Source organism: Pleurodeles waltl, chromosome 1_1 (assembly GCF_031143425.1).
Source record: "Pleurodeles waltl isolate 20211129_DDA chromosome 1_1, aPleWal1.hap1.20221129, whole genome shotgun sequence".
In the NCBI taxonomy this organism is placed as follows: domain Eukaryota; kingdom Metazoa; phylum Chordata; class Amphibia; order Caudata; family Salamandridae; genus Pleurodeles; species Pleurodeles waltl.
In genome coordinates, this window is record NC_090436.1 from 335,555,206 (window position 1) to 335,583,083 (window position 27,878).

Here is a 27,878-nt window from a genome sequence, read left to right on the forward strand (position 1 = left end):
GCATGCTCACAGTGTACTCACCTGTTTGTCTGGAGGACCGTACAGTTGGGTGTACTGGGGGAGGACCCCATCCACTAGTTCCACTAGTTTCTCCAACTCCTCCGAAGTGAAGGCAGGGGCCCTTTCCCCAGAAACTGTAGCCATCGTCACTTCCAGACACAGGTCACAGCAGCACTTGCAGTGTAGGTCCTCTCCTGTTGAAGGTCAGGTATCAAGTGAGTGAACAGATAGAAAACGGCAGTCACGTCTGTGGCGGTGCATACTGTCACCACCGGTGTACATCGTCATTGGCTCCTGGAACCCATAGGGCCCAATGTTAACCAATGCTGAATTGCACCGCGACGGTGTATAACGCCAGCGCAGTTACCTCATTTCCCCTTGTCCCACCTTACAGGTCAGGCAGCCGCCATTTCATGGGGCCACATGGGATGGATAAAAACTGCGTCTCACCTATCTAGGCCGGGAATACAGACAGATACCAGCACATTGCGAATTACCAACATTTCAGCAAATAACACATTGTGATACCTCAGTGTTGGATGACCCTCTGCTCGCTGTTCTCCTCCATAGGGCATGTCTGCTGGGGCAGGTGATGAGATGGCGGCATCCTCCGGTGTACAGACCCCTGGTGGACCTGTCGACAATGGTAAAGAGACACATCAAAATCACATACAGACTTGATTGTGCAACAATCCTGGAACTGTGTGCCCAGTTGGAGCCAGACCTGATTTCAGCTATCCGCCATCCCACAGGAATCCCCCCTCTAGTGCAGACTCTGTCTATACTCCATTACCTGGCCAGTGGGTCTTTTCAAACAACAGTGGCCCTGGCATCAGGGATGTCCTAGCCAATGTTCTCTAGCGTGTTGTCCAGAGTGTTATCTGCTCTGCTAAAACACATGCGCAGCTACATCGTTTTCCCTCAGGTGGAGGATTTGCCCACAGTGAAAGGTAACTTCTATGCCCTGGGACATATCCCCAACATCATTGGTGCCATTGATGGTACACATGTGGCATTTGTACCCCCGCAGGAATGAACAGGTGTACAGAAACCGGAAAAGCTACCATTCGATGAATGTGCAGATGGTGTGTTTGGCAGACCAGTACATCTCCCATGTGAATGCCAAGAATCCTGGCTCAGTGCATGACACTTACATTTTGAGGAATAGCAGCATCCCTTATGTGATGGGGCAACACCTGAGGCACCGTGTGTGGCTAATAGGTGAGGCCAAGGTCCCAACACAGTTGACATAGGTGTCTGGGTTAGGGGTTGTCCCTAAGGGTTAGTGTTTGTCTAACAGTTGTCCCTCGACATTTGCAGGTGACTCTTGTTACCCCAACCTGTCATGGCTACTGACCCCAGTGAGGAATCCCAGGACAAGGGCAGAGGAACGCTACAATGAGGCACATGAGTGAACTAGGGGGATTATAGAATGCGGCCTCCTGAGGGCCAGATTCCGGTGCATCCATCTGACAGGTGGCTCCCTATACTACTCACCGAAGAAGGTGTGCCAGATAATCGTGACCTGCTGTATGCTGCACTACCTGGCTTTTCGACGCCAGGTGCCTTTTCTGCAGGAGGATGGGCCAGATGGTGGTCTTGTGGCAGCTGTGGAGCCTGTGGACAGTGAAGAAGAGGAGGCAGAAGTAGAAGATATCAACAACCGAAACAACATCATCATGCAATACTTCCAGTGAGACACAGGTAAGAAGATGTAACTGCTTCCCACATCTCATACTTTTGTTGGAGCTAGCATAAGTCTGTCATTTACACTCAGTGTATGGACCCTGACTTGTTACTTTGGCTTTCCATTTCACAGATCTGGGTCCCGCTTTGTGCCCTCTGCTATGTTTTCTGCTGGCCTACAGCTGTGTTACATTGGTATGTGAACATTGACATTGCTATAGTCCAGAGATTTTGCAATTACACATTTGTGAAAGTACAGACTGACTCCAGATTGTTTTATGATCCAAGGGTGTTTATTTCTGTGCTAATAAGTGGAGGGGGTGTGCAATGGGCTGGGGTGATGGTGGAGGAATGTCCATGGCAGAGTCCAGTCTATTTGTTTCACAGGTGCATTGTCCAATGGGGCATAGGAAGTGGAGGAATGGCAGTTTAAGGTGGACAGGGTGTCAAAATGGGACAGAAGGATGACATTCAGGGGGGTCTTATTTCCTGGCGGGAGTCTTGGCAATGGCAATGTTCTCTGTCTTGTTCCTGGATCTCAGGGACAGTTTGTGGGTGGCTCTCCATCTGCGGGGGGAGGGTGCTGGTGGCATGTTGTTCCTGTGGCCGGTGCCTCCTGTCCACTAGCGCCGGTGGAGGTGGATGGCTGTTCATCATCCAGGCTAGTGTCAGGGGCCCTTTGGTGTGCCACTGTGTCCCTTCTGGTGTTGAGAAGGTCTGCCAACACCCCTGCAATGGTGACCAGGGTAGTGTTGATAGTCCTCCTTGATCCCCAGGTAGTGTTCCTCCTGCAGCCGCTGGGTCTCCTGAAACTTGACCAGTACCGTGCCCATGGTCTCCTGGGAATGGTGGTAAGCTCCCATGATGTTGGAGAGTGCCTTGTGGAGTGTTGGTTCCCTGGGCCTGTCCTCCCCCTGTCGCACAGCAGTCCTCCCAGCTTCCCTGTTATCCTGTGCCTCTGTCCCCTGAACCGTGTGCCCACTGCCCCCAGGTCCCTGATCGTCCTGTGTTAGTGGGGTTGCCTGGGTTCCCTGTAATGGTGGACACACTGCTGATTGATGTGTCCTGGGGACAGAGGGATGGGCCCGCTGGGTGGGTGCTGTGCTGGTGTTTCCTGAGGGGGGAGGTTCAGTGGTGGTTTGTGACTGTGTCAGGGAAACCGATTGTCCTGAGGTCCCTGATGGGCCGGGCTGGTCATTTTGATCCAAGCGTGCAGAGCTGCTGTTGTCACTGTGGGCCTCTTCTGTCGGGGGACTGGATATGTCTGGCACCTCCTCTATGTTGACGTTGGGTAGGGGTCCTGTTGGGGTGTAAATGCATAGTTATTGAATGTGTGTGTGCCATCTTGTGCAATGGGTGAGTTACCCTCTACCCCTTTGCTTGCATTATTGGCTTGGCCCTTGTGTGATTGGTGATTTTGGGGCATGAGTGAGTCTCTCTACTGGACATGCTTTGGTGATGGGTGTCCATGCATTGGTGTTACATGCAGGGCTTGGTTTTGGGATGTGTGGGTTGTGTTAGTGGGGTATCTGTGGGTTGTTGGGGTGAGGGTGGGAGTATGTGATGGCATGCAGGTGGGGTGGGGGGGATAAAGTAGTAAAGATTTGCCTTACCAGAGTCCAGTCCTCCTGCTACTCCTGCGAGGCCCTCAGGATGCATGATCGCCAAGACTTGCTCCTCCCATGTTATTAGTTGTGGGGGAGGGGGTGGGGATCCACCGCCAGTCCTCTGTACATCAATCTGGTGTCTGGATACCACGGAACATATCTTCCCCGTAGGTCATTCCACCTCTTCCTGATGTCATTCCGTGTTCTTGGATGCTGTCCCACTGTATTAACCCTGTCGACAATTCTGCGCCATAGCTCCATCTTCCTTACAATGGATGTCTGCTGCACCTGTGATCCGAATAGCTGTGGCTCTACCCGGACGATTTCCTCCACCATGACCCTGAGCTCCTCCTCAGAGAACCTGGGGTGTCTTTGAGGTGCCATGATGTGGTGTGGGTGATGTGTGAGGTGCTGTCTGTTGTGATGTGTGAGGGGATGTGCTGGTGTGTGTTGTTTGAGGTGCGTGGATGTTGTATGAGTGATGGTGTTGTGTGTCTGTGGACGCTGGTGTTGTGTTAGGTAGTCTCTTTCTCTGGCCTTCTTTCAAATTTTTTGTTGTAAGGGATTGTGGGTGATGTGGGTGTGTGCTTTATATTGGATTGGGTGTGTGGGTGTGGTGTGTGTAAGTGTCCAATGTGGTTGTGTTTCGTAAATGTATGTGTATTTTGAGCGCAGCGGTGTGTACCGCCAATGGTTTACTGCGGTTGAAAGACTGCAGCGTTGATTCGTGGGTCGTAATACGGTGGGCGTATTCCTGTTGGCGTGACTGTGTAGGTTTTGGTATCGCCAGATTATCACTGACCTTTGGTGTGGCGGACTTGTGTGGGTGTCTGTATTGTGGCGGATTCTGAGCTGTGGGTCGTGATACCTGTAGTGGAATTCCGCTGCCGCAATGGTATATTGGCGGTCTTCTGCACGGGATTTACCGCCAGGGTTGTAATGAGGGGCTATGTGTTTTAGTGGATAACCTTTGAGAATTGCTCCTGGAAGACACGTTAGGTGTATTAGTGGATAACCTACGAGAATAACTTCTGGAAGACACATTAGGTGTACTAGTGGATAACCTAGGAGAATAGCTCATGGAAGACACATTAGGGCCCATGTTTATACTTTTTTAGCGCCACATTTGCACCGCGTTTTGCCGCAAAAACGGCGCAAACGTACAAAATACAATTGTATTTTGTACGTTTGCACCTCATTTGCGTCAAAAAATGACACAAATGCGGCGCTAAACATGTATAAATAGGGCCCTAGGTGTATTAGCGGATAACCTAGGAGAATAGCTCCTGGATGACATAGGTGTGTGATAGTGGATAACCTAGAAAATAGTTCCTGGAAGGGACAGTTAGTGTCCATTAGGCATCCCGGTTAGGTCTGTAGGGTGAGAGTAGAGAGTGGAATGAATCAGGTGATGTGTAAAGTCTGACAGGAGGCAAAGGGACGACCAAGTGGTCTGTGTCCATTGACTTTACCCAGAGCACAGTCAGACCTTTTGTTGAAAACTTTAAAAAGTGTAATAATAATGATGAAAATATGTGATGTTAACAATGTGTAATAAGGATGATAAAAATAATGTGATTTTTCATAATCATAGTGGGAAAATTGTAGAGAAAAGGTAAGGATTCTCGCCCGAGGTTATAAAATCTGAAATAAGTGAGGAAAAGAGAGTACGAGATCTTTGTCATATTTTTGATATCCCGATAGAAAAACCTGAAGTATCCTGGGAGTGGGGAAACGTCAGTGCAAATAAAACTGGAGGATTAAAATTAGATGATATCAAGATTAGTGGAGATAAATAAAAAACCCTCATGAGTGAGACTGATAATTCTCTGTGGCAAGAAGTAGATACCCTTGATCTAGTTTTAACATTTCAATAGGCCCTCGGGCAACCCCCATGTCCGTGTGACACTCTTCGGTTTCATATAATAACGCAGGAAATTATTGTGTTAGAAGCCCTCTTAGATGCGTTTTTCACAGATTTATATGAGTCTGGGGTTTTTAATGAAGAAAGGGATGTCATGACCCCAAGTGCCACTGTTCATAATTCTCATTCAAAATAGGGTGTAACCTATATGGTGTTAGGTAACTATTTCATCCCCTATAAATGCACTCACACTTGACATTGAGATAGAAGAAGAGCTGTAGGTTAGCGAGATTGACAAAAGAACATATACAGAAGAGAGAAAGGAAGTAAGGAGTGGGTGGTAATAAAGAGTATATAGACATATAGGAAGAGTATTGTAGGAAGGTAGCCTCTTTCTAGCCTTGTTACCCCCACTTTTGGCCTGTTGGTGAGTATATGGCAGGGTGTTTTTACTGTCTCACTGGGATCCTGCTAGCCAGGGCCCAGTGCTCATAGTGAAAACCCTATGTTGTCAGTGTGTTTGATATGTGTCACTGGTATCCTGCTAGCCAGGACCCCAGTGCTCATAAGTGTGGCCTATATGTGTTCCCTGTGTGGTGCCTAACTGTATCACTGAGGCTCTGCTAACCAGAACCTCAGTGTTTATGCTCTCTCTGCTTTTAAAATTGTCACTGCAGGCTAGTGACTAATTTTACCAATTCTCATTGGCACACTGGAACACCCTTATAATTCCCTTGTATATGGTACCTAGGTACCCAGGGTATTGGGATTTCAGGAGATCCCTATGGGCTGCAGCATTTCTTTTGCCACCCATAGGGAGCTCGGACAATTCTTACACAGGACTGCCACTGCAGCCTGAGTGAAATAACGTCCACGTTGTTTCACAGCCATTTTACACTGCACTTAAGTAACTTATAAGTCACCTATATGTCTAACCCTCAGTTGGTCAAGGTTAGGTGCCAGGTTACTTAGTGTGTGGGCACCCTGGCACTAGCCAAGGTGCCCTCACATTTTTCAGGGCAAATTCCCCGAACTTTGTGAGTGGAGGGACACCATTACACACGTGCAGTACATATAGGTCACTAACTCTATGTAGCGTCACAATGGTAACTCCGAACATGGCCATGTAACATGTCTAGGATCATAGAATTGTCACCCCAATACCATTCTGGTATTGGCGGGACAAATCCATGCATCCTTGGGTCTCTAGCACAGAACCGGGGTACTGCCAAACTGCCTTTCCGGGGTCTCCACTGCAGCTACTGCTGCTGCCAACCCCTCAAACAGGTTTCTGCCCCCCTGGGGCCTGGGCAGCCTGGTCCCAGGAAGGCGGAACAAAGGATTTCCTCTGAGTGAGGATGTTACACCCTCTCCCTTTGGAAATAGGTGTGAAAGGCTGGGGAGAAGTAGTCTCCCCCGGCCTCTGGAAATGCTTTGATGGGCACAGATGGTGTCCTCTCTGCATCAGCCAGTCTACGCCGCTTCAGGGATCCCCCAGCCCTGCTCTGGCGCGAAACTGGACAAAGGAAAGGGGAGTGACCACTCCCCTGACCAGCACCTCCCAGGGTAGGTGCCCAGAGCTCCTCCAGTGTGTCCTAGACCTCTGCCATCTTGAATGCAGAGCTGTGAGGGCACAATGGACAGCTCTGAGTGGCCAGTGCAAGCAGGTGACATCAGAGACCCCTCCTGATAGGTTCTTGCCTCTCTCAGTAGTCAATCCTCCTCTGTGGGCTATTTAGGGTCTCTCCTGTGGGCACCTCACCAGATAACGAATGCAAGAGCTTACCAGAATTCCTCTGCACTTCCCTCTTCGACTTCTGCCAAGGATCAACCGCTGACTGGTCTAGGACACCTGCAAAACCACAACAAAGTAACAAGACGACTACCAGCAACATTGTAGTGCCTCATCCTGCCGTCTTTTTCAACTGTTTCCTGGTGGTGCATGCTCTGAGGGCTGTCTGCCTTCACCCTGCACTGGAAGCCAAGAAGAAATCTCCTGTGGGTCGACGGAATCTTCCCCCTGCTAACGCAGGCACCAAACTTCTGCATCACCGGTCCTCTGGGTCCCCTCTCATCCTGAAGAGTGTGGTCCCTGGAACACAGGAGCTGGGTCCAAGTGTCTCCCGCAGTCCAGTGGCCCTTCTGTCCAAATTTGGTGGAGGTAAGTCCTTGCCTCCCCACGCCAGACAGTAATCCTGTGTACTGCGTGAACTGTAGCTGCTCAGGCTTCTGTGCACTTTTCCAAGACTTCCTTTGTGCACAGCCTAGCCCAGGTCCCCAGCACTCCGTCCTGCATTGCCCAAGACGCTGAGTGTGACTCCGACATCGTGGGACTCTCCTTTGTGACTCTGAGTCGACCGCTGTCCTCAGATCTGCCTGTTCCAAAACTTCTGCGGGTGCTGCCTGCTTTCGCGAGAGCTCTCTGAGTTGCTGAGCGCACCCTCTGTCTCCTCCTCCAAGGGGCGACATCCTGGTCCTTCCTGGTCCCCAGTAGCACCCAAAATCCTCTACTGCGACCCTTGCAGCTAGCAAAGCTTGTTTGCCGTCTTTCTGCAGGAAAACAACTGTGCATCCTCCAGCACGCCGTGGGACATCTTCTGACCAAAGGAGAAGTTCCTGGCACCTTCCGTTGTTGCAGAATCGTTGGCTTCTTCCACCCAGAGGCAGCCCTTTCACACCTTAATCCGGGGTTTAGTGGGCTACTGCCCCCCCCTGGACACTTGTGTGACTCTTGGACTTGGTCCCCTTCCTTTACAGGTCCTCAGGTCCAGGAATTCATCTTCAGTGTTTTGCTGGCAGTTGTTGTTCTTGCAGAATCCCCTATCTCGACTATACTGTCTTTCTGGGGTAGTAGGGTAACTTTACTCCTACTTTTCAGGGTTTTGGGGTTGGGTATCTTGGACACCCTTAGTGTTTTCTGACAGTCCCAGCGACCCTCTACAACCTCCCAGAGGCCTGGGGTCCATTCGTAATTCGCATTCCACTTTTGGAGTATATGGTTTGTGTTGCCCCTTGGCCTATTTCCACCTATTGTATTCTATTGTGATTCTACATTGTTTGCACTACTTTTCTTACTGTTACTTACCTGTTTTTGGTTTGTGTACATATAATTTGTGTATATCACTTACCTCCTAAGTGAGGGTATCCTCTGAGATACTTTTGGCATATTGTCACTAAAATAAAGTACCTTTATTTTTAGTAACTCTGAGTATTGTGTTTTCTTGTGATATAGTGCTATATGATATAAGTGATGTAGTAGGAGATTTGCAAGTCTCCTAGTTCAGCCTAAGCTGCTCTGCTAGAGCTACCTCTATCAGCCTGAGCTGCTAGAACACCTCTATTCTACTAATAAGGGATAACTGGACCTGACACAAGGTGTAAGTACCACAAGGTACCCACTATAAGCCAGGCCAGCCTCCTACAAGTATGTCCTGGGGTACATCATGGATACTCCCCTGGAACATATGATAAAAACATTTTCATCTGACAAGAAGAAAATACAGAAATATTGTAAGCAATGGTATAGAGATACCAAAGACCATGCTCAGCCATGGCCTAAGGAAGGGGCATTTGATGAGGACATAGTTGAACGCACGTTGACATTAAATCTAAATATCAGAAGAAAAAAAGAAAGAAGAGGGAAGCTATTTTGTCGTTATGGTGGGTTTTCTGCATTACAAAGACAAATGTAAAATCGACAATGTTAGAAAGGACAGTGACACAAGCACAAGAAATATCCACAGAAGGGGCTCCAGAGGGACCCCCACCATATGGTCTCTACTCTATTCAGCCAGCAGCCGGATATCAAGACCCAGTACAGGTCGAATTTGAGGAAGGTGAGATGGAGGTGAAGGAGGCAGAGAGAACGCCTAGCCTAGTCCCAACAGCTTTTCAGAGAAGAAAGGTAGGAGCAATAACTAGGGTGCAAGGCACTGGAGAACGGGCAGACAGATTTAAGAATGTTGACCCTCTTCGAGGGCAATGGACTACGGGGCAGATTATTGTCAAATTAGGAGATACATCTGTGAATACATTGAGAGAGGCAGCAGGATAGTGGATGTTGGAGGAAAGAGGGAAGGAAGAAGATGTAGAAAGGTCACAATATGATAGATATTTAGAAGAAATAAGAAGGGAAACAGGAGCTGAGGCAGTAGTTGAGAATTGGGATAACGAGTCTGATACGAATGAGGGCGCAGCAGGAAGAGGCAGAAGCCTGTATAACTTTCGACCCCGTCCTATGCGAAGGTTACAATTAATAGCACGAGACTCAAGTGAAATAAAGAGGAAGTCAATTCTGAAAACAACCAAGTTGAGGGGGTCACCTATTGAGATGATAGAACGAGGTGAGGGCAGGTATTTTTGCCAACCCTTTTCAGATGAATTAGCAGAATTGACTTGAAAAAGAGGGGGGAAAACCATGGTACAGACAGGGGTCTTTCCAACCCTATGATTTAGCTATAGCAGAAGATTGTATACGACAGGGACAGGGTGCCCCGGATTGGGATTATCCATACATGCAAAAGTGTCTTGCAGTTTGGGAGATGTATGCCGAAGACAAACCGACTGACGTGATACACAGTAACAGGCCAGACCTGAGGTTAAGTAGTAAATTAACAGGCTCCCCTCCTATCACTCAACTGCCTCTCATTTTTAAGGGAGGACAAGCACCAACATACGTGCCTTGGCCACAGATGGACAAATAAAATTTAAAGAGAGCACTGCCCCCACTGTCTGAAGGTGCAGGAAAATGGACAGGAAGTTTTGAAAAACATACTGCTGGAGTGAACCTTGCTCTGGGCAATGTCAAGAGTTTATTGAGTTCTCTGGCAGGAGGAATATGTAAAAACTAGATATTTACGAGAGCAGGACTTCCTCAAGTTAAATTGACAAATACATAGTTTGATGGATCTTCCTTTAATAATGTCCACCAGCATGTTTGGGATGCGCTGTGGTGGACATATCCAGATAGGCCAGATATTGGAGCTCTCATGGCAGAAAGTATTAAGCCATCTGAGAACATTGCAAAGTTTATTACGGGAATGAAAGAATGATGGATACAGGAGGTAGGATGTAATTGGGAGAATACAGGAGGGACTGCACTTTTATTTTATAATGTGTTGAAGAGAGGCCTTCCCACAGAGATACAAGAAAATCTAGATGGAGTAGTGGGAATTGAGGCTAAACCATGGCCAGAAATACAGGCTCACATAATACATTATTTTAAATGTAAACAAGAGAAAGATAAAGAGAGAACAGAGCAGGCAGAGAGAGCTACTGCTAAGTTTGTGCAACAGAAACTTAAGAAACTAAGCACTTGTGACAACACCATCAGCGACTGTCACAACGCCACTGCAAGGGCAAGTACCAGGACGACATGTAGTGAGTGAAACAGTGAGAAGACAAGGAGGTCCGGCAGGAGAACAAGGAGCAATGCAGGAGAGAAGGCAAGTAGGGTGCCAAGGGGGTCAGCCATGTTATTGTTGCGGCAGGCCAGGTAATTTTGTAAGGGAATGTAGAATTACAAGGATAGATGAATGTATGCAGGTGGCCCACCTCACAAAGACAAGTAGCAAGGCCGCCACAGATGCAATGGAGACCACAACAATATACGAGACAAAAGAGCCCACCACAGACCACTCAAGCTGAGTGGATGGCACCTCAGGGGCCACTGCAGCAACATGGGCCCCAGGGTGGCAGTAACACCATGGGTGGACAAGCACAAGGGCAGGTAGAAGGAGTTGCAGTGAAAGGAGGTAACCTCTTTTGTGCACCGCCCCAAGTATCTACTGGAGCACTGATACCTAATTATGTCCAATGACAAAGCCCACAGGTAACAACTATGTGTCCAGTACTATTGGTAACCCACAGATCTGAGGAGGAACCCACTGTGACGGTAGCCATAGAAGGTCACCCCTATCAGTTGTTAATTGACACTGGGGCCACCAAATCTTGTATAAATGAAGGAACATTGCCACTCTCGTGCAACTCAATGGCCACACAAATGTTTTCTGGGGCTGTCAGACGGGTTCCTTTTACTAATTCTGTAAATATGATTGTGGGTGATGTACAAATTGCTGGGCCATTCTTATATTTCCCTGAGTCATCCGTTAACCTTTTGTGAAGAGATCTAATGAGAAAATTGAATATGACCATCTCGTTTTTGGAAGATGGATCGATGGTGTGTTACACACCTGGTGTTTCGTTAGGTAGCATATTATCTCTCATAACATGTGAAGAATCTAGACAGCAGGTCAGAGCAGTACAAGTGAACACAGAGGCTTTTTGAGGGGCATACATGCTCTGAATACACCATACACCAGGGCTGCAGGGGAAAACAGTGCAGTTACCAAAATAATTACTATTTAGACCATGCGAACCCATAGATCCAATGACAGAACGAGAAATGGTACTGGACATATCAGGGCTTGAACTAAGGCCAACGTATGCAGTACTCCTTGCATTTGACAAAGGACAGGGAATGTGGGCATCAATAGTGTTCACAGATCCGGGGTCAAATTAAGAGATATTTCAGATGAGGAATTGTTCAGTGAACAACCTTTAATTGGAACAGTTGTGTTTGAAATGGACATTTTGACAGAATGCAGGTGTAGTACAGGACAGTGTCAAAACATATGCCAGAGGCAACAATAAAATAAAGAGATCTGGCTATAGCAGAGCAGCTTAGGCTGAACTAGGAGACATGAAAAGCTCCTGCAATACCACTTGTAGTCACACAGTACTTTTACACAAGTAAAGACAATACTCAGTGTTACCAAAAATAAAGGTGGTTTATTTGGGTGACACTGTACCAAAAATATCTTAGAGGCAATACTCCTTCTGGAGGTAAGTATTATACACAATTTATACACTAGACACCAAAATAAGGCAAGTAATTAGACATAGGATAGTGCCAACAATAGGAAATGCTATAGAATGTAATGGGAGACAATAGGTCTAGGGGCAACACAAACCATATACTAAGAAAGTGGAATGTGAATCATGAATTCCCTCTAGACAATTGTAGTGTGTGCAGAATCACAGGGAGAGTAGGAATACAGTAAAGGTAAGTAAATTACCCTACTCCAAAGCCCAGAAAAGCAGGAGTAAAGTATTGCAAGTTTCCTTAGGACACACTACACTTCGTGATTGGAATTATTGCAAGAACCAACCAAGTCTGCACACAACAAATGGTGGATTCCTGGACCTGAAGACCTGCAAAGGAAGGAGACCAAGTCCAGAAGTCGAAAGAGGTTCAAGGAAGTACAGGAGCTCCTGCCAACCCAGAAGAGGGTGCAAAAGAAGAGTCCCTGGTTAGACGAAGACTGCAGAAATGCACCCTAGGAAGATGTCAGCAGGTTCCTGTGTGTTGCACTGGATGTCCCACGTTGTGAAGTTGGATGCAGATGAATTTTGTTTCTGGATTCCTACAACAAACCTTGGTTCTGGCAAAGTCGCTTTTTGCATCAAGTAGGCGCTATCTGGACCCAGGAGGGACCTGGGGGCTCAACTCTGTGTGCGGAGGAAGAGGGGGCTCTCAGCACTTCAGAGAGCCCTCAGAGCACCAGATAGCACCCACGGGAGTCCCAGGACACGGGGATAAAAGAGGTGCAAAATGCGGTTGGTGCGGCAGTGCAAAGGAAGGTCCCACGCCACAGGAGATCAACTCAGTTAGTTGAGGGTCACAGGATAGAGTGCTGGGGATCTGGGCCAGGCTGTGCATGAAATAATTTTGCAAATAGTGCACAGGGGCCTCAGAAGGTGAACAGGACGCGGTGCACAGAGGTACCGTAGTTCTGGGGGCAGACAAGGTCTTATCTCCTCCAAATTGCGACAGCAGGACCTCAGGACAGACTGTGTCGATGGGGTCCACCCTCTGTGTTCCAAGGAGCATGTTTATCATCAGAAGAGGAGTCCAAGAGAACTGGTCGTCGACTTTGAAGGTGCCTTCTTCAGCAAGGCAGTGACTCCGTCACCCCACTGGAGATTTATTCGGTCCTTCTGGTGCAGTGTACAGACAGGGAGTCCTCAGAGCATGCACACTGTGGAAACTGTTGCACTTGCTGGCTGGAGTTGAAGTTGCAGAGGAAAAGTATCCCTTGTGGATACTTTGTTGCTGTTACAGCGGTTCCTGGAGCAGGCTGCGGTTGGTCCGAGGTCAGAGGATGAAGTTGTAGTTGCAGAGGATTCCTGCTGGAAACTTGCAAGTAGAATCTGAAGAGTACCCACAGGAGAGACCCTAAATAGCCCCGAGAGGTGGATTGGCTACCTTATCAGGTATGGACCTATCAGGAGTGGTCTCTGATGTCACCTGCTGGCACTGGCCACTCAGAGTCCTCCAGAGTGCCCCCATACCTTGCAAAGCAAGATGGCAGAAGTCTGGAACACACTGGAGGAGCTCTGGGCACCACCCCTAGGGTGGTGATGGACAGGGGAGTGATCACTTCCCTTTCCTTTGTCCAGTTTCGCGCCAGAGCAGGGGACAAGGGGTCCCTGAGCCAGTGTAGACTGGCTTATGCAAGGAGGGCACCATCTATGCCATTCAAAGCATTTGCAGAGGCTGGGGGAGGCTACCCCTTCCCAGCCTGTAACACCTATTTCCATAGGGAGAGGGTGTAACACCCTCTCCCAAAGGAAATGCTTTGTTCTGCCTTCCTGGGACTGAGCTGCTCAGACCCCAAGAGGGCAGAACCCTGTCTGTGAGGTGGCCCCAGCTGTAGCTCAAGCCTCAGAGAGCTTGATTGGCAGTACTAGGGGTCCATAGTGGTGCCCCAGGATACATGGAATTGGCTCCCCAATAACAGATTTGGAATGGGGGACAGTTCCATGATTTTAGACACCTTACATAGCCATATTCGGAGTTACCATTGTGAAGCTACAGATAGGTATTGACCTATATTTAGTGCACGCATGTAATGGCATCCCCACACCCAAAAAGTCCCAGGAAATGGCCCTGAACTATGTGGGGGCACCTTTGCTAGTGCAAGGGTGCCCTCACACTTAGTAACTTTGCACCTAACCTTCAGCAAGTGAGGTTAGACATATGGGTGACTCATAAGTTACTTAAGTGCAGTGAAAATGGCTGTGAGATAGTGTGTGCACTATTTCACGCAGGCTGCAATGGCAGGCCTGTGGAAGGGTTTGTCTGAGCTACTTATGGGTGGCAAAAGAAATGCAGCCCATAAGAATCTCCTGGAACCCCAATGCCCTGGTACCTAGGTACCGTATAGTAGGGACTTATAAGGGAAGTCCAGTGTGCTAATTGAAATTGGTAAATAAAGTCACTAGCCTATAGTGACAAATTTAAAAGTAGAGAGAGCATAAGCACTGAGGTTCTGATTAGCAGAGCCTCAGTGACACAGTCAAGCACTACTGACAACACACACTTTAAGCCACAAACTGTGAGCACTGGGGTCCTGGCTAGCAGGATCCCAGTGAGACAGGCAAAACACACTGACATATAGGTTTTTATCTATGAGCACTGGGGTCCTGGCTAGCAGGATCCCAGTGACACAGTAAAAACACACTGATGCACACTCACAATGAGGCCAAAAGTGGGGGTAACCATGCTAGAAAGAGGTTACTTTCTCAAAGTTATGTAAACAGGGACCCCATAAGAAAAGCCAAAGGGGGAACTTGGAGAATGATTCAGGATTTACCCTTTCTGAATGATATTGTCATTCCGGAGTTCCCTGTAGTACCCGATACTTCAGTTATATTGACAAATATTCCTAAAGATGCCACTTTCTTCTCTGTAATCGATTTTCAAAATGCGTTCTTCAGTATTCCATTGCATATCGATAGCCAATATTTGACCAGATTTACATTTAAAGATACACAATATTGCCATAGTAGGCTTCCCCAAGATTTTTGGCAGTCCTGAAGTATTTTTAACCGTACAGTTAAAAAGTACTTAGCGAACATTCAATGTAAAAGTATGCTTTTACAATATGTGGATGACATTTTGGTTTGTAGTGCCACTGAAGATATATGTAGAGACGATAGCATTAGCCTTCTCTGCACGCTTGCAGACAAAGGATACAAGGTGGATAAAAATAAGTTGCAGTACGTGCAGAAAGAGGTTCATTATTTGGGACAACTGATATCTAAAAATGGGAGGAAGGTGACACCTGACAGAATAGAAAGCATAAAGAATATGCCCAAGCTCACCACTACCAAACAGATGCAGCAGTTTTTAGGACTATGTGTGACAGCACCGCTTCTCACTGCATTAAAGGAGTCCCATGCGACTGCAAATAAAATACATTGGACAGATGAAGGAGAGACAACATTCCTGGAGCTAAAGAATGCGATTATGAATGCTCCAGTGTTAGGTACATCTGATTACAAGAAACAATTCTACTTCTTTTGTCATTGTAATGGAATGACTATGAGTGCAGTACTGACTCAAAAAACATCTATGGGACATAAGCCATTTGCCTATTACAGTGGGCTGCTAGATCCTATCATGAAGGGCCACTATCCATGTGAGCAAGCCCTGGCTACAGCAGCATTTGCAGTTCAGAAGAGCACCACTATTGTGATGGGATCACCTTTAACACTGTATGTAGAACATGCAGTATTCGTTATTTTGCAAAGAGGGAAAAAAACTCTCACGAATCAGAGAGTATCTGGGTACGAAGTAATACTTTCATTACCATCTTTGCAAGTGGTTAGATGTCATACAGTTAATCCAGTGCCATTCTTTGCGCACCCAGTTACTGACCACGAACAAGTACATGACTGTGCCAATTATGTGCCAGAAGAAGAGAGTAAGGTGGGAGAGGATCTCATCCCGGGGAGCGTGCTGCTTTTTGTGGACGGACCCTCTTTCATAGACCAGGAAACAGGGATTAGACATTCAGGAGCAGCAGTTGTTAGAGCTGAACAGTAGGGGTCGTCTGACACATTGCAGATAGTGAGTCAAGTACCATTACCCTCTCATTTTTCAGTACAAGCTGGTAATTAGTGGCTATTATTGAAGCGTTGAAACATGCTGAGGGGTTAGAAGTTACGATTTATTCAGATTCAGCACATGTAACTACTACTGTGCATTCGAGCATCCATAAGTGGGAAAGGAGAGGATTTTTTAAATCTGGAGGGTCTCCAGTGATGCACAAATATTTATTGGCAAAACAGACACATGCTTTACCTTACCATCTAAGGTGGCAGTAATAAAATGTGTGGTACATACAAACAAGCAATATCTTGTCTCCAGTGGTAATGTTCTGGCAGACTGGGCAGCCAAGGAGGCAGCTAAGACTTCCTCAAATGATAGTGAATCAGAAGAGAACACATTGGAAATGATAAGCAGACAACAGAATGATATTGAATTACCACCCTCATACACTGAGACAGCACAATTACATTTACGTGAGTTGCATAAACAGGCCCTACTGCATGAAAGGGAATTGTGGGAACAGCTAGGATGTATACAATCACCAACAGATTTCATCTATAGAAATGAAAGTACTGGGAAACCAGTAATGTCACAAGTTTTGTTGTATACAGCGCTGGAGCAACTGCATCTCACTGCGCATATGGCTAAAGAATATCTTCTAGCTACGTTGCAGGCAGATTGGTTTATCCCACATTTATCGGAAATGATTACAATGTATATTGCTGAATGTGCAGTATTCCAACAATACAGCCCAAGACCTGCATTGAAAGTTATTACATCAACAATCCCCCGCCCAACAGGTCCATGAACAAATCTACAATTAGATTTTGTTGACATGATCGATTGATGTAATAATTACAGGTACTTAATAGTCGTGGTCTGTCCTTTTTCAAGGTGGATGGAGGCAGGACCATGTGTACATAATGATGCTAAAGCAGCAGCTAAGTTTTTGATACGAGAAGTAATACCTAGATGGGGAATTGCAGAAACAATCCACTCAGATAATGGCAGCCATTTTGTTAACGCCCTTTTCCAACACATTTGCATCTCTTTGGAGATAAAGCATAAATTGTCATTTGTCTGTCATCCCCAAAGTAATGGTATAGTGGAACGCCTTAATGGCCTGTTAAAAAACAAAATAAGTAAACTGTGTGGTACATTGCATAAGAACTGGCTCTACTGCCTTCCATTAGCTTTGTATGCTCTTAGAAATCAGCCAGGAAATGATCATCACCTGACACCACATCAGATAGTGACAGGACGCCCTATGCCGACTCCTTTAATGATAGCAAGGCAAAAGACAGATGCTCATAAAACTGCTGAAGTTTTGGGGGAGGAAATGATGAGGTATTTGTCTCAGTTGTTGAAATCTGCTAAGTTCTTCTCTAAACAGGTGACGCAGCAGCAGCAGTGCATCACTGCAGCCCAGCAGATTAGTCAAATTCCGGTGGGTCAACACGTTTATGCATGAAACTTTGTGAGGCGATGGAAAGACAGCAAGTTCAAGGGGCCGTATCCAGTCACTCAGAGCACCCCCACTGCTGTGAAAGTGGAGGGCAGGAAACCGTGGATACATTTGTCAGACATTCGACTGGCCCCTGCTTTGTGTCAAACATCATCATTGGAACAGAAACTTTTGGAGGAGAGCAAACAAAAGGAGAAAGAACATTGTTCTTTTTCAAAGAGCGAGTGGAACACCATATTAGCTCAGCTAACTGACTTTTTTGGACCGCTGTATTATTTGTTTGTTTATGTTTTTTTATATTTACTGCAGGTTTGAAGTGGCATTCTAGTTCATGTATAGTATCAAGTTTAAATAGTGTGCGTTTGAAAAGAGAGACATATGAATATAAGAATATGTCTCATGTTATACACCATAGGTTGTCCGATAACATGTGGTATCAGCATATGACAGAAGTAGGGATACAAAGTACTAATGAGTCTTGTTTAGTATGTTCCCCAATTCCACATGCTAGTGATTCAGATAGATTACATTCATCTAAAGAAGTATCTTCTAATGTTACACAGTGTCTTCTCCATCTTTTCCTATGTAGAATGAGGGCACGGATGCAACCTTCACAAGTGCAGCAGGGGACATTTTTAGTAAACATCGCACAATATGAGAAAGAGATAGCTGACATAACGAATGTTCTGACTGACCGTAAGGAAATAGAAATAAAAATAGAAGCAATGACGAGGACAGGAGCTTTAAGATACAAGGAGGATAGGTGGAAGGCTAGAATATTAGGACAAGTATTCCTAGGGGTATCACGATCTACTCTTCTATGTAAGGACTATGCAGCAACTCCTAAGCCCTATGACTGTCAGTAGAGACCTTATCTTAGGGTAAATGGTTCAGTATATGTCCAAGGTCATTGGCACCATGGAGCAGTATTTGGATGTAGAGCTCTCACCTTATGGAGAGGGAGTGGAAATAACATTAACACACAACAGGATTGTCAGGTAATACGGGATGAGAATATACAAAGTTTAACGTGGGTAGAAACGCCTTCAACTCTTTGAGTGGGTCGAACACCTAGTGTTTTCTCCTTATGTTTTAAGGGAAACGGAACAGTTTCAGGTGGGACAAATGTCAATTACATCACCACAAGATATAATGATGATATGTAATGGGGCACCTCCTGTTTAATGGACTATTATTGGCAGTGTGGAGAATGGCTACATACGCGACTTTCTTCAGGATGGAATGGTCTCTGTTCCTTAGCTACTGTGTACACCCCCTCCGTAGTGATTCCTGGAGTGGATGTTTCAAAGTTACACAACCATCCTATTAGCCGTCCAATGACTTTTTTACACCATCATCGGAGGAGAAGAGCTGCTGAATACTTTGGCACTGCAACATGGGCAGATGTTCTACAAGAATATCCATTGTTCAATGATGCTCAGTTGTTTTTTGGAAGCATCCTCCCATTCATTCAGGCTAAAGCCACTGCTCGTTGGTTGCAAACAACCCATTGGGAACTGATGAAGGCCATCAGTGCAACAGAAGATGGTTTCAATGCAATCAAAGAAGAGCTACAAACAGTGTGAGTGATGCTTATGCAACATAGATATGTGTTAGACTTGATGACGGCAACGAAGGGTGGGGTTTGTGCAAAGATCGGTACGGCGTGCTGTACATATGTGCTGGCTAACAATGCAGACAATAGCACAATAACAGAGCCTATACAGATTTTGCACAATCTGCAGAAGAAAATGGAAGAAGAGGGGGGTGCCTTCAATGAGTGGTTTCCAGAGTTGTTTTCGTGGATGCCGTCCAAATACCTGAATTGCTTAAAGTACTTCATCTAATTCTTGTGATGATCCTATTGGTATATTGTCTTGTTCAGTTTATTGTAGGGTGTTCAAAATTCGGTAGTCAGAAGCTGGGAGGGATGTTTACCAATAGGGTAATTAATAAAGTGTGGAAGGAGACGTAGAACGCATAACCGAGATAGGTACACTGGATAGGAAAGGTGAGCAAGTAGTTTAAAATTCAACTAGAGGGGGGAATGTAATAGGCCTCAAGAGAACGACAAAGGCCTACTCTGGTCAACACATGACATAAAAAACAAATGTGCAGAAGTGTATATGATACGTGAAAAGGACAGGCCTCTGTTTGAATACAATGGTCACATAGGGATGCAAGGACAGAAAGGAGAATGAGGAGAAAGGCCAGGTGCAGGGTAAAAGCAGCCACAGCCCGACTTCGCATGCCATAGATAATTTAGAAGGACATATACACAAAGGAGAGTCTGAGTCACTTTCTGATATCAGGGTTAGAAGAAGGGGTAAATCATGACAGGCTAAAAGGGAGACACAGCACTAGATGTTTGTGTTTCAAGGTTGGCAGGCAGTGGGAGACAGACAGTAAAACTTCAAAGTCTAGTAGATGTGTAGGGAGGACATATTGATAGAGTTCAAAGGGTAGGATTGAAGGTCACTGTGTATGTAGGATGATATATATGTATTATATCTGTTATAACTGTATTTTTGTAATAAGCAGCCAGATAGCGTTTAAAGAATAATGGTTGTTGTTAATTGTAAATCTTCTGAAGGAGGTGGAACTTAGGCGCCCACCAAGAGTATAAAAACCTCTATTTGTAAGAGCTGAGCTGAGTGTGGCTTCAGTTACTGTGCTGTACTCCCGGCCATATTTTATTTACTTATAAATATACTCAATTATTATTAGAATTGTATCATTTCTTTATTTTTTTAGAAGTCCTCCCCATGGTTTACCACAAGCCTACTTGAGACGAAAAGAGAATGTAGGAAGCAAGAGAGGAAATGGAGGCATACTCAAGACGATTCCATGAAAAAGGAATATAAGAATATGATTCGAGCTTATCATACAGAAATTAAAAATGCACAGGCTAAATATGATTCTTAAGGAGATTTTTAAGGTCTTAAAAGATCTTATTCATCTCATTGAGGAATCAGAAATTATGGACTCCCCGCAGTAACATGTTGAGGATCTGGCAATTTATTTACATGAAACAATTCAGGATATTTATGTATCCTTCCCTAACACTCTGACAAGAGATTACTCTGTTAGGGATCAGGAGGGTAGGGAAGAGGGAATTTTAACAAACTTTACTCCTATTAGTATGGATAGAGTAATTAAATTACTGGGTTCCACTAAATCAGGCTCTCAGTTGGATCCGGGTCTTCCTCAGATTCTCTCTATGGGAATACCAGTGTTAGGTCCGGTAATCACAAACTTTAATAATGCTTCACTATCATCTAGAGCGGTACCAGACCTTTGGAAACAGGCCATTGTTAAACCTCTCCTAAAGAAACCTAATTTGGATTTAAAGCTATTGAATAACTACCGACCGATTTCACTGTTACCTACAATGGCTAAACTTGCAGAGAAGCATGTACATACTCAGCTATCTACTCTTCTGGAAGAGAAAACAATTTTACACCCCACTCAGATGGGTTTTAGGCCACTACATGGAACTGAAACCATACTGATTGCGATCACGGAAGAAGCAAAAAAGAGGATGGACAAAGGAATTGAAACAGCTATCATCCTCTTAGATCTGAGTGCGGCATTTGATACGGTTGACCTTAACATTCTTAAAGATATATTGCGGGGGATTGGAATCTCTGGATTAGCCTTAGATTGGATTCTATCATTTATTCATGGAAGGTCCTTCCAGGTACCGGACAGATCGTGTATTTCTAGGCTTATTATCAGCAGCTGTGGAGTCCCACAGGGTTCTGCCCTGAGCCTGCTGCTTTTTAATATCTATATGCTGCCATTTGCAGAGATTGTTGAGCCATTTGGGCTGAACTTAGTATCCTATGCAGATGATACTCAACTTATTGTTTCCCTCTCCAATTCTCAACCGGATACGGGGACAGCATTAGGTCCTTGCCTAAAAGCAGTTGCTGCATGGATGTTGAGAAGTAAATTGAAGCCTAATGATGAAAAAACTGAGGTTATGTTCTTTGGGCAAACAAAAAATGAATTAGCTAATCCTAGCATAACAAAAGGAGTGGCCACTCTCCCGCCCCCTAAACGTCTTATTAAAAGTCTTGGGGTATGGCTTGACCCCCAACTCTCACTGTCGCAACATGCTAATAGAGTAGCTGGAACCTCCTTTGCCCTGCTTAGGACTTTGAGGAAGGTTTTAGCAATCCTGCCTTTTCTTGCCAGAAGATTGGTTATTCAGGCACTGAAAGGATCTCGTCTTGATTATGGCAATGCCCTGTTTGTAGGCTCACCAAGAAATGTGATACAAAGATTAGAGAGGGTGCAAAATGCAGCTGCACGACTGCTTTTAAAAACACCTAAGCAACAATCCATACGGATCGGAATTTCTTCCTTACATTGGCTCCCAGTAGACAAAAGGATTCAATTTAAGGCTTTATGCCATATTCATAGAGCTTTATTCAATCAAGGCCCTGAAATGCTCAAAACATTGGCATCTTTTTACACTCCGGGCAGACCCCTCAGATCCTCCTCAGCTATGCTGGTCACAGTTCCAACAGTGAAGAAAGCAAGATGGGGAGGAAGGTTGTTGTCATATCAAGGTGTTATACTTTCAGGAAGGCCTTAAAAACCTGGCTATTTAGAGCTTAATTCCTATACGACTATGAACAGTGACAAGTCTGTGTTGCAGTATAAGCCCTACAAGTCCTCTGGGCAGTTTAGGCGCTATCTAAGCAATTTTAACATAACATAACATATTTCTGACGAAAACCAGACTACAAGAGCACCGGTAAACTGCTGAAAACATACGAGACTCCGTGTTTTCCACATGGCTTCTGGACTACATTTTCTTTTAATTTCCTATGCAGCACAATCTCGCTGGGCAGTAGTCAAGAGCTTTGCATGACTTCGACCTTGTTACATGGATAATTGCACTTTTGCCGGGTACATGGATAATTGCACTTTTGCCAGTTATATGTATAATTTTGCTTTTGCCAGTACGTTTGACTGCAAGTGAACCTCTGTTTCCTTTTGTGTGTCTCTGTCACACTCATGGTGGCCGTCGGCTCGCTTATGTGAAACTGTTTTCCTTTTCCTTTTCAGTTTATGTGGCAAGGAAACTCCGGTTAGGAGTTTAGAACGTTAATAGCTCTAACTCGAGCGAATGCAATACCTATTGCATTGCAAATGCTTGTTGAATTAATTGGTATACCAGGTACAACTAGCCTATTTCAAGTTCACTGCACAATAGGATTCCAGCTGTACCTCAATGATGAGTGCCAACCAGCCTGAAATATGCCTGGTGATGCTTGTTTCCTGTTGAGGGGGCATATGGGAGAAGTTTTTGTGGCCTGGCACATGGCTGAATGCAGATTGCAGTGGCATATTGAGGGAATATGCTGGTGACTGAAATGCGGCCCAAACTAATGACTAGTGGCTGAGATTAATACAAGCCTTCCATGTGTAGGACATAGATGACATACAGTTTTGGTTACCTGACACAAGCTGTTTTGCAGGAGTAGAATTAGGCTCTAGCTGTCTTGTGCCTTTATTCTGCTTACGGCAAAGTAAGCATGTGGATCAGATTCCTGAACTGTATGTTTGAAGTTTGTACATTTGGACAGGTGCTCTGCATAAGTGTCTTTATGAGTGCTGGTTATGCTTTCGCTCAAAGGAACATTGCAGTGCCAGACAGAACCTACAGTATGGCTATTATGACATTACAGAATGCTGAAGCCAGCCTTACTGAAAGGTGGTGAGTAAGAATGTTGGCTGAAGGGTTACTGGCTGCAAAAAAGGTTTGCGGGAGATGTCACCAGTTTTCTTGAGAAGCCTTCATAGAGGTGGTCCTAGGGTACAGTTTTTGAGCAGAAACCAATCTTGAATCATTCCTATGTTTGATCATAGATAGGTCCCTAAATCTTGACTCATGTTCAGTGCTGTTGAGATCAGAAGTCGGCCTGCTGATCTATGGGATTGCTTGTGAACCACTGTAGTCCCACCTTGCACAACATTATTGTAAGATATAATGCCCAAGACTTTGGCAAAAGAGTCAGTGGGCACTTAACTGGATTGAATAACGGAGGGTTGAATATGTGAATGAAATGTTAACAGAAATTCTCAATTTATTTGTTAGGAATTTTGACTTAGAGGTGCCACCTTATATCTTTAATAAATATCTACAACCCCGCAGGATAGCCCATTTTACTTCAGTAAATACAAATTAAACAAGCACGCATAGTAAGGATAAGATATTCTTTTCCAAAATATGTCTCTGAGAAAATTACACTGACAATATGAAAATGGACAAATCTTAGTGTACTGTGGGACCCGAATACCAATATTCACCTTAACCCCAATATTTGATCACCCCGATTTTTTTTGCCAAATGATTTGGCTTCAGTGTCTTTAGTTAATCTAGCGGTTAGAAACTACACTCCTCTTCAGGAAAACCCAATTTAGCATAGTTTAATAGAATACAGAACTGGAAGCATAAAGGAAAGAGTCCTAGATTACAAATAAGGCAAAAAGTGAATTTATTACAGATTACTCAAAATGCGGTACACAGAAAAATGCATGCCATGACAGATAAATGCAAATGCATTAAACTTAATAATCTCTTTTTAGGCAGAACCTAATCAAAATTCAGAGTGTCAAACTCAGAAACAGTGCTGACAGCATTCAACTAGCAAGTCTAAGGGCAAAAGAGGAGCATGGCAAATTGCCAGTGAGGAAAGTCATTAAAGAATCCCTGAGGAAAATAATGAAAGACAATCCCACGAAAGACAGAAACACTAAGGTTTTATAGAAAAATCACACAAGCTATTAAGTGATTATGTAAATTAAACAAGTTTTGATTACAGTAAGGTTCACATTGGCAAGTCAGAAACAACAATGTAATTTTCTAAATCTTTAGTACTAACCCATTTCTTAAAGTTAAGGAAATCTTCCATACCTCCCTCATCAACTACACTCCAGAGATATACAATGCAAATAAAACATTGCTTAACCAATGGCGCATAGAATTAGCACATCTACATCTACATCTACACTTAAACAGAGGAAGTCCTTGAAAATTATACTTGAGTACACAACAGAAGCTTCATTCATTATACACAATTACTAACAATAGTGTACTTTGCTATTATAATGATGTAATTCACTTGATGCTCTGTGGAAACAAGGGGAGAGATAGTGTATAGCAGGCCAATGATTGGGAGGGGGAATGAGCATGAACAAGTTGAGTAGGACACCAGAAAGTGCATCCATTCTAAAATAATGAAGTAATGCACAAAAATGTAGCATAGCTATCCATAGCATTATTTACACTTCTAAGTGATATAGAAAATATGTTACAAGTGCAACATCATTAGTTCATTGGTTACGAGTCTATGCATCATCACAAATACTAATGATCAAATAATTTTCACACAACATTTGCTCATTTTGCATACTTAAAAAATGCTACAACAGTTCCCCTTGATTATTTTAATCATCACTAAACACCTCATTAATAACTTTATTAATTATTAGTCTTTGAAGTCTTGACCTTTTTAGTTCTCCAAACACCCACCCCCAATCGTCTAATCTTTTGGAATACTCAATACTGATATTCATCCAGCTCAAAATAATCCTCTGATCATCTTCTTTTCTTGTAGTTTGTATCACCTTGTTTCTCTCCTTTATTATTACCATGTCCTTTCATTGCACTTTATTAATTTAGATAAGAACAATGAAGAAATTGCACAAATCAACATATTGGCATTCAAACAGTCTGTTGCACTCCATCACCAACACTACTTAGCCACCCACCTACTCTTCCAAAACTACTCCCTATCTTTTTTTTTTTTTAATCTGTTTATTGAACGCAAACTGCACACAACGATACAATAGCTGTATGTTATTTTGAAATACTTTTACAAGATTGTATAATTTTTACACAGCATTGCCATTACAAAAGGTGCAAAAAGGAGAGGAGGGGTGAGGGGAATTGGAAGAAAAAAAAACAGGAACATCGGGAGGAATAAACTTTAACAACTTATTTTAATAATGCGAGAGAGTTAAGGGCATTGTATAAGGAGAATACGGTGACATTTAACATGCGAGCTGTTATGAGGGCTGCTTGCAGCTTACGGGGAATGGCCAGATACTGACGATATCTGTAACTAATATAGTAATCACTACGGGGGTGTAAAGGGTGTCTGCAGTGTTGACGGGTTCAGGGGCAGGACTATTTTACTTGTTGTGATTATGTATTATAGGCTTGTGTAAGCGTGTGATGAGTGATTGGGCACAAGTTAGAAGTAACTTCCGAGGGGGAGGGAGGATAGTAGTAATGAATGTGTTTAAGAGCAGATCAAAGTTGCTACTATGCGATTCCAGCTTCAACAGTGTCAGCTCAGTCTGTGGTGTGCAATGGGACGAGACCTGTTCATGGGGGATACAAGTCATCTCTGGCCTCCATTGCAACCACGAATGTGTCCCAAATCTCCGGGCCAGCTAAGATGAGACCTCTGTGTTGTAGCAAGTGAAGTGTCTGGGCTTCAGCCTGCGACCGGCTGTGTAAGTCCCGTAGCCATGACGCATGAGAAGGAGCATGTGGAGCTTTCCAATGTATTGCTATCAAGCGTTTATACACCACAAAAGCCAGGTCGATAAACCTGTGCGTATGTTCGTGTGCTTTAATACGATACCTTATGCCGAGTAAGCAGGAATCGGGAGTGGACACTAAGGTGTGGGATGAGATCTCTGCTGTTACCTCCGTCACGCGTTGCCAGGCCAGGTTTATGGAATGGCACTTCCAAACCATATGGTAGAAGTCGGCTGCTGGTGTAGCGCATCTAGGGCGTGTTGGTGTTGTATGGGGTAGATTTTTTGAATACGGGCTGGAGATAAGTATGATGGGTGGAGATAGTTAAATTGAGTGTATCGTAGGCGAGGATTGCGGGATACTGATTTGATTGTTGTGAGAGCAGTGATCCAAGTCTTCTGTGATAGTGGGGTAGGAAGGACAGCGTCCCATCGCGCTTTTGCGTTCGGTAGTGTTGTGCATATTGCTTCAAGCAATGCTTTATATAATGTGGTAATAATGCTCTTTGAGCTGCCAATAGTTAGTATAGTGGTGAGCAGCGAGGACTCGGGAGGTTCCGAGTCTCCTGCGCCCCAGATCTTGTTAAGCAATAGCCTTATGGCGTTAAATGTTAGGAAGGCCCCGTTTTGCATAATACCTGCAGTTACCAGTTCAGCGAAAGTACGCAAAACGGAACAGGAGTATAAATCACCCATTTGGAGCGTGTTCATTTCGCGTGTATCATGGTGTGTTGATAGGTGTTGGGTATCCGGGAGTTGAAATAATGGGAGCAAAGGCGAATAGGGAATAGACGTGGACTTAGTTTGGACATATCTGCGCCAGCAGAATCGAGCTGCCTCTAGTAATATTAGTCGTGGAGACGTATGGGGGAGGTTAGTTAGTAACGAAAGTAGCAGCCTCTGTGATGGTATATGTGTCTGTAACATCCTACTTTCGGCTGACGGGGTGTCACCTAGCCATGTAGACAGCCATGATAATTGGGCGGCTGCATAATATCTTTCGAAGTTAGGCATTCCCAATCCGCCCATCTCCTGAGGATGTTGCGTTATTGACAGCGCCACTCTACGCCTGTCTTTACCCCAGAGTAGATCCGTTAGTATTGATTGCAGTTTATTAAAAAAGGAACGCGGTAAACACAGCGGAAGAGCTGTAAAGTAATATAGAAACCTTGGAAGGATGAGCATTTTGGCTATTGCCACCCGGCCCATTGGGGACAGGGGGAGTGAGTTCCAGAAGGGAATTGATCCGCGAACGGAGCCGAGAATTCTATCTATGTTTCCTTCTTTTAGATCCGTGATAGAGTGATAGATTTGCACACCCAAATATTTAAAGGTTATATGTGACCAAGGCAGTTTGTATTGTGGTAGCGACATATGATGAGCTACCGGGGACGGAGAGATAGGGAATATGCTTGATTTGGACTAGTTGACGTGTAGTCCAGAGGCGATAGCGAAGGAGTCCAATAACTGCAGGGCCTCAGTCATGTAGGCTGAATGGTCGCGCAGATATATTTAGGTGTCATCTGCGTACATAGATACGACGTGGTGGGTGTTAGCCTCTGGTATACCCCATATGTGTGCGTAGCTCTGTAGTTTAATCGCTAGTGGCTCCATAGCAATAGCGAACAGCAATGGGGATAATGGGCAGCCCTGTCGAGTACCTCTGCCTATTGGGAATGCTTCAGAGATAACACATCCGTTTTTAACACGGGCAGTGGGCCTAGAATAGAGCGTCCTGATCCAGTTAATAAAACCGGCGCCAAAACCGAACGCTTTAAGAGTGTATAGCAGATA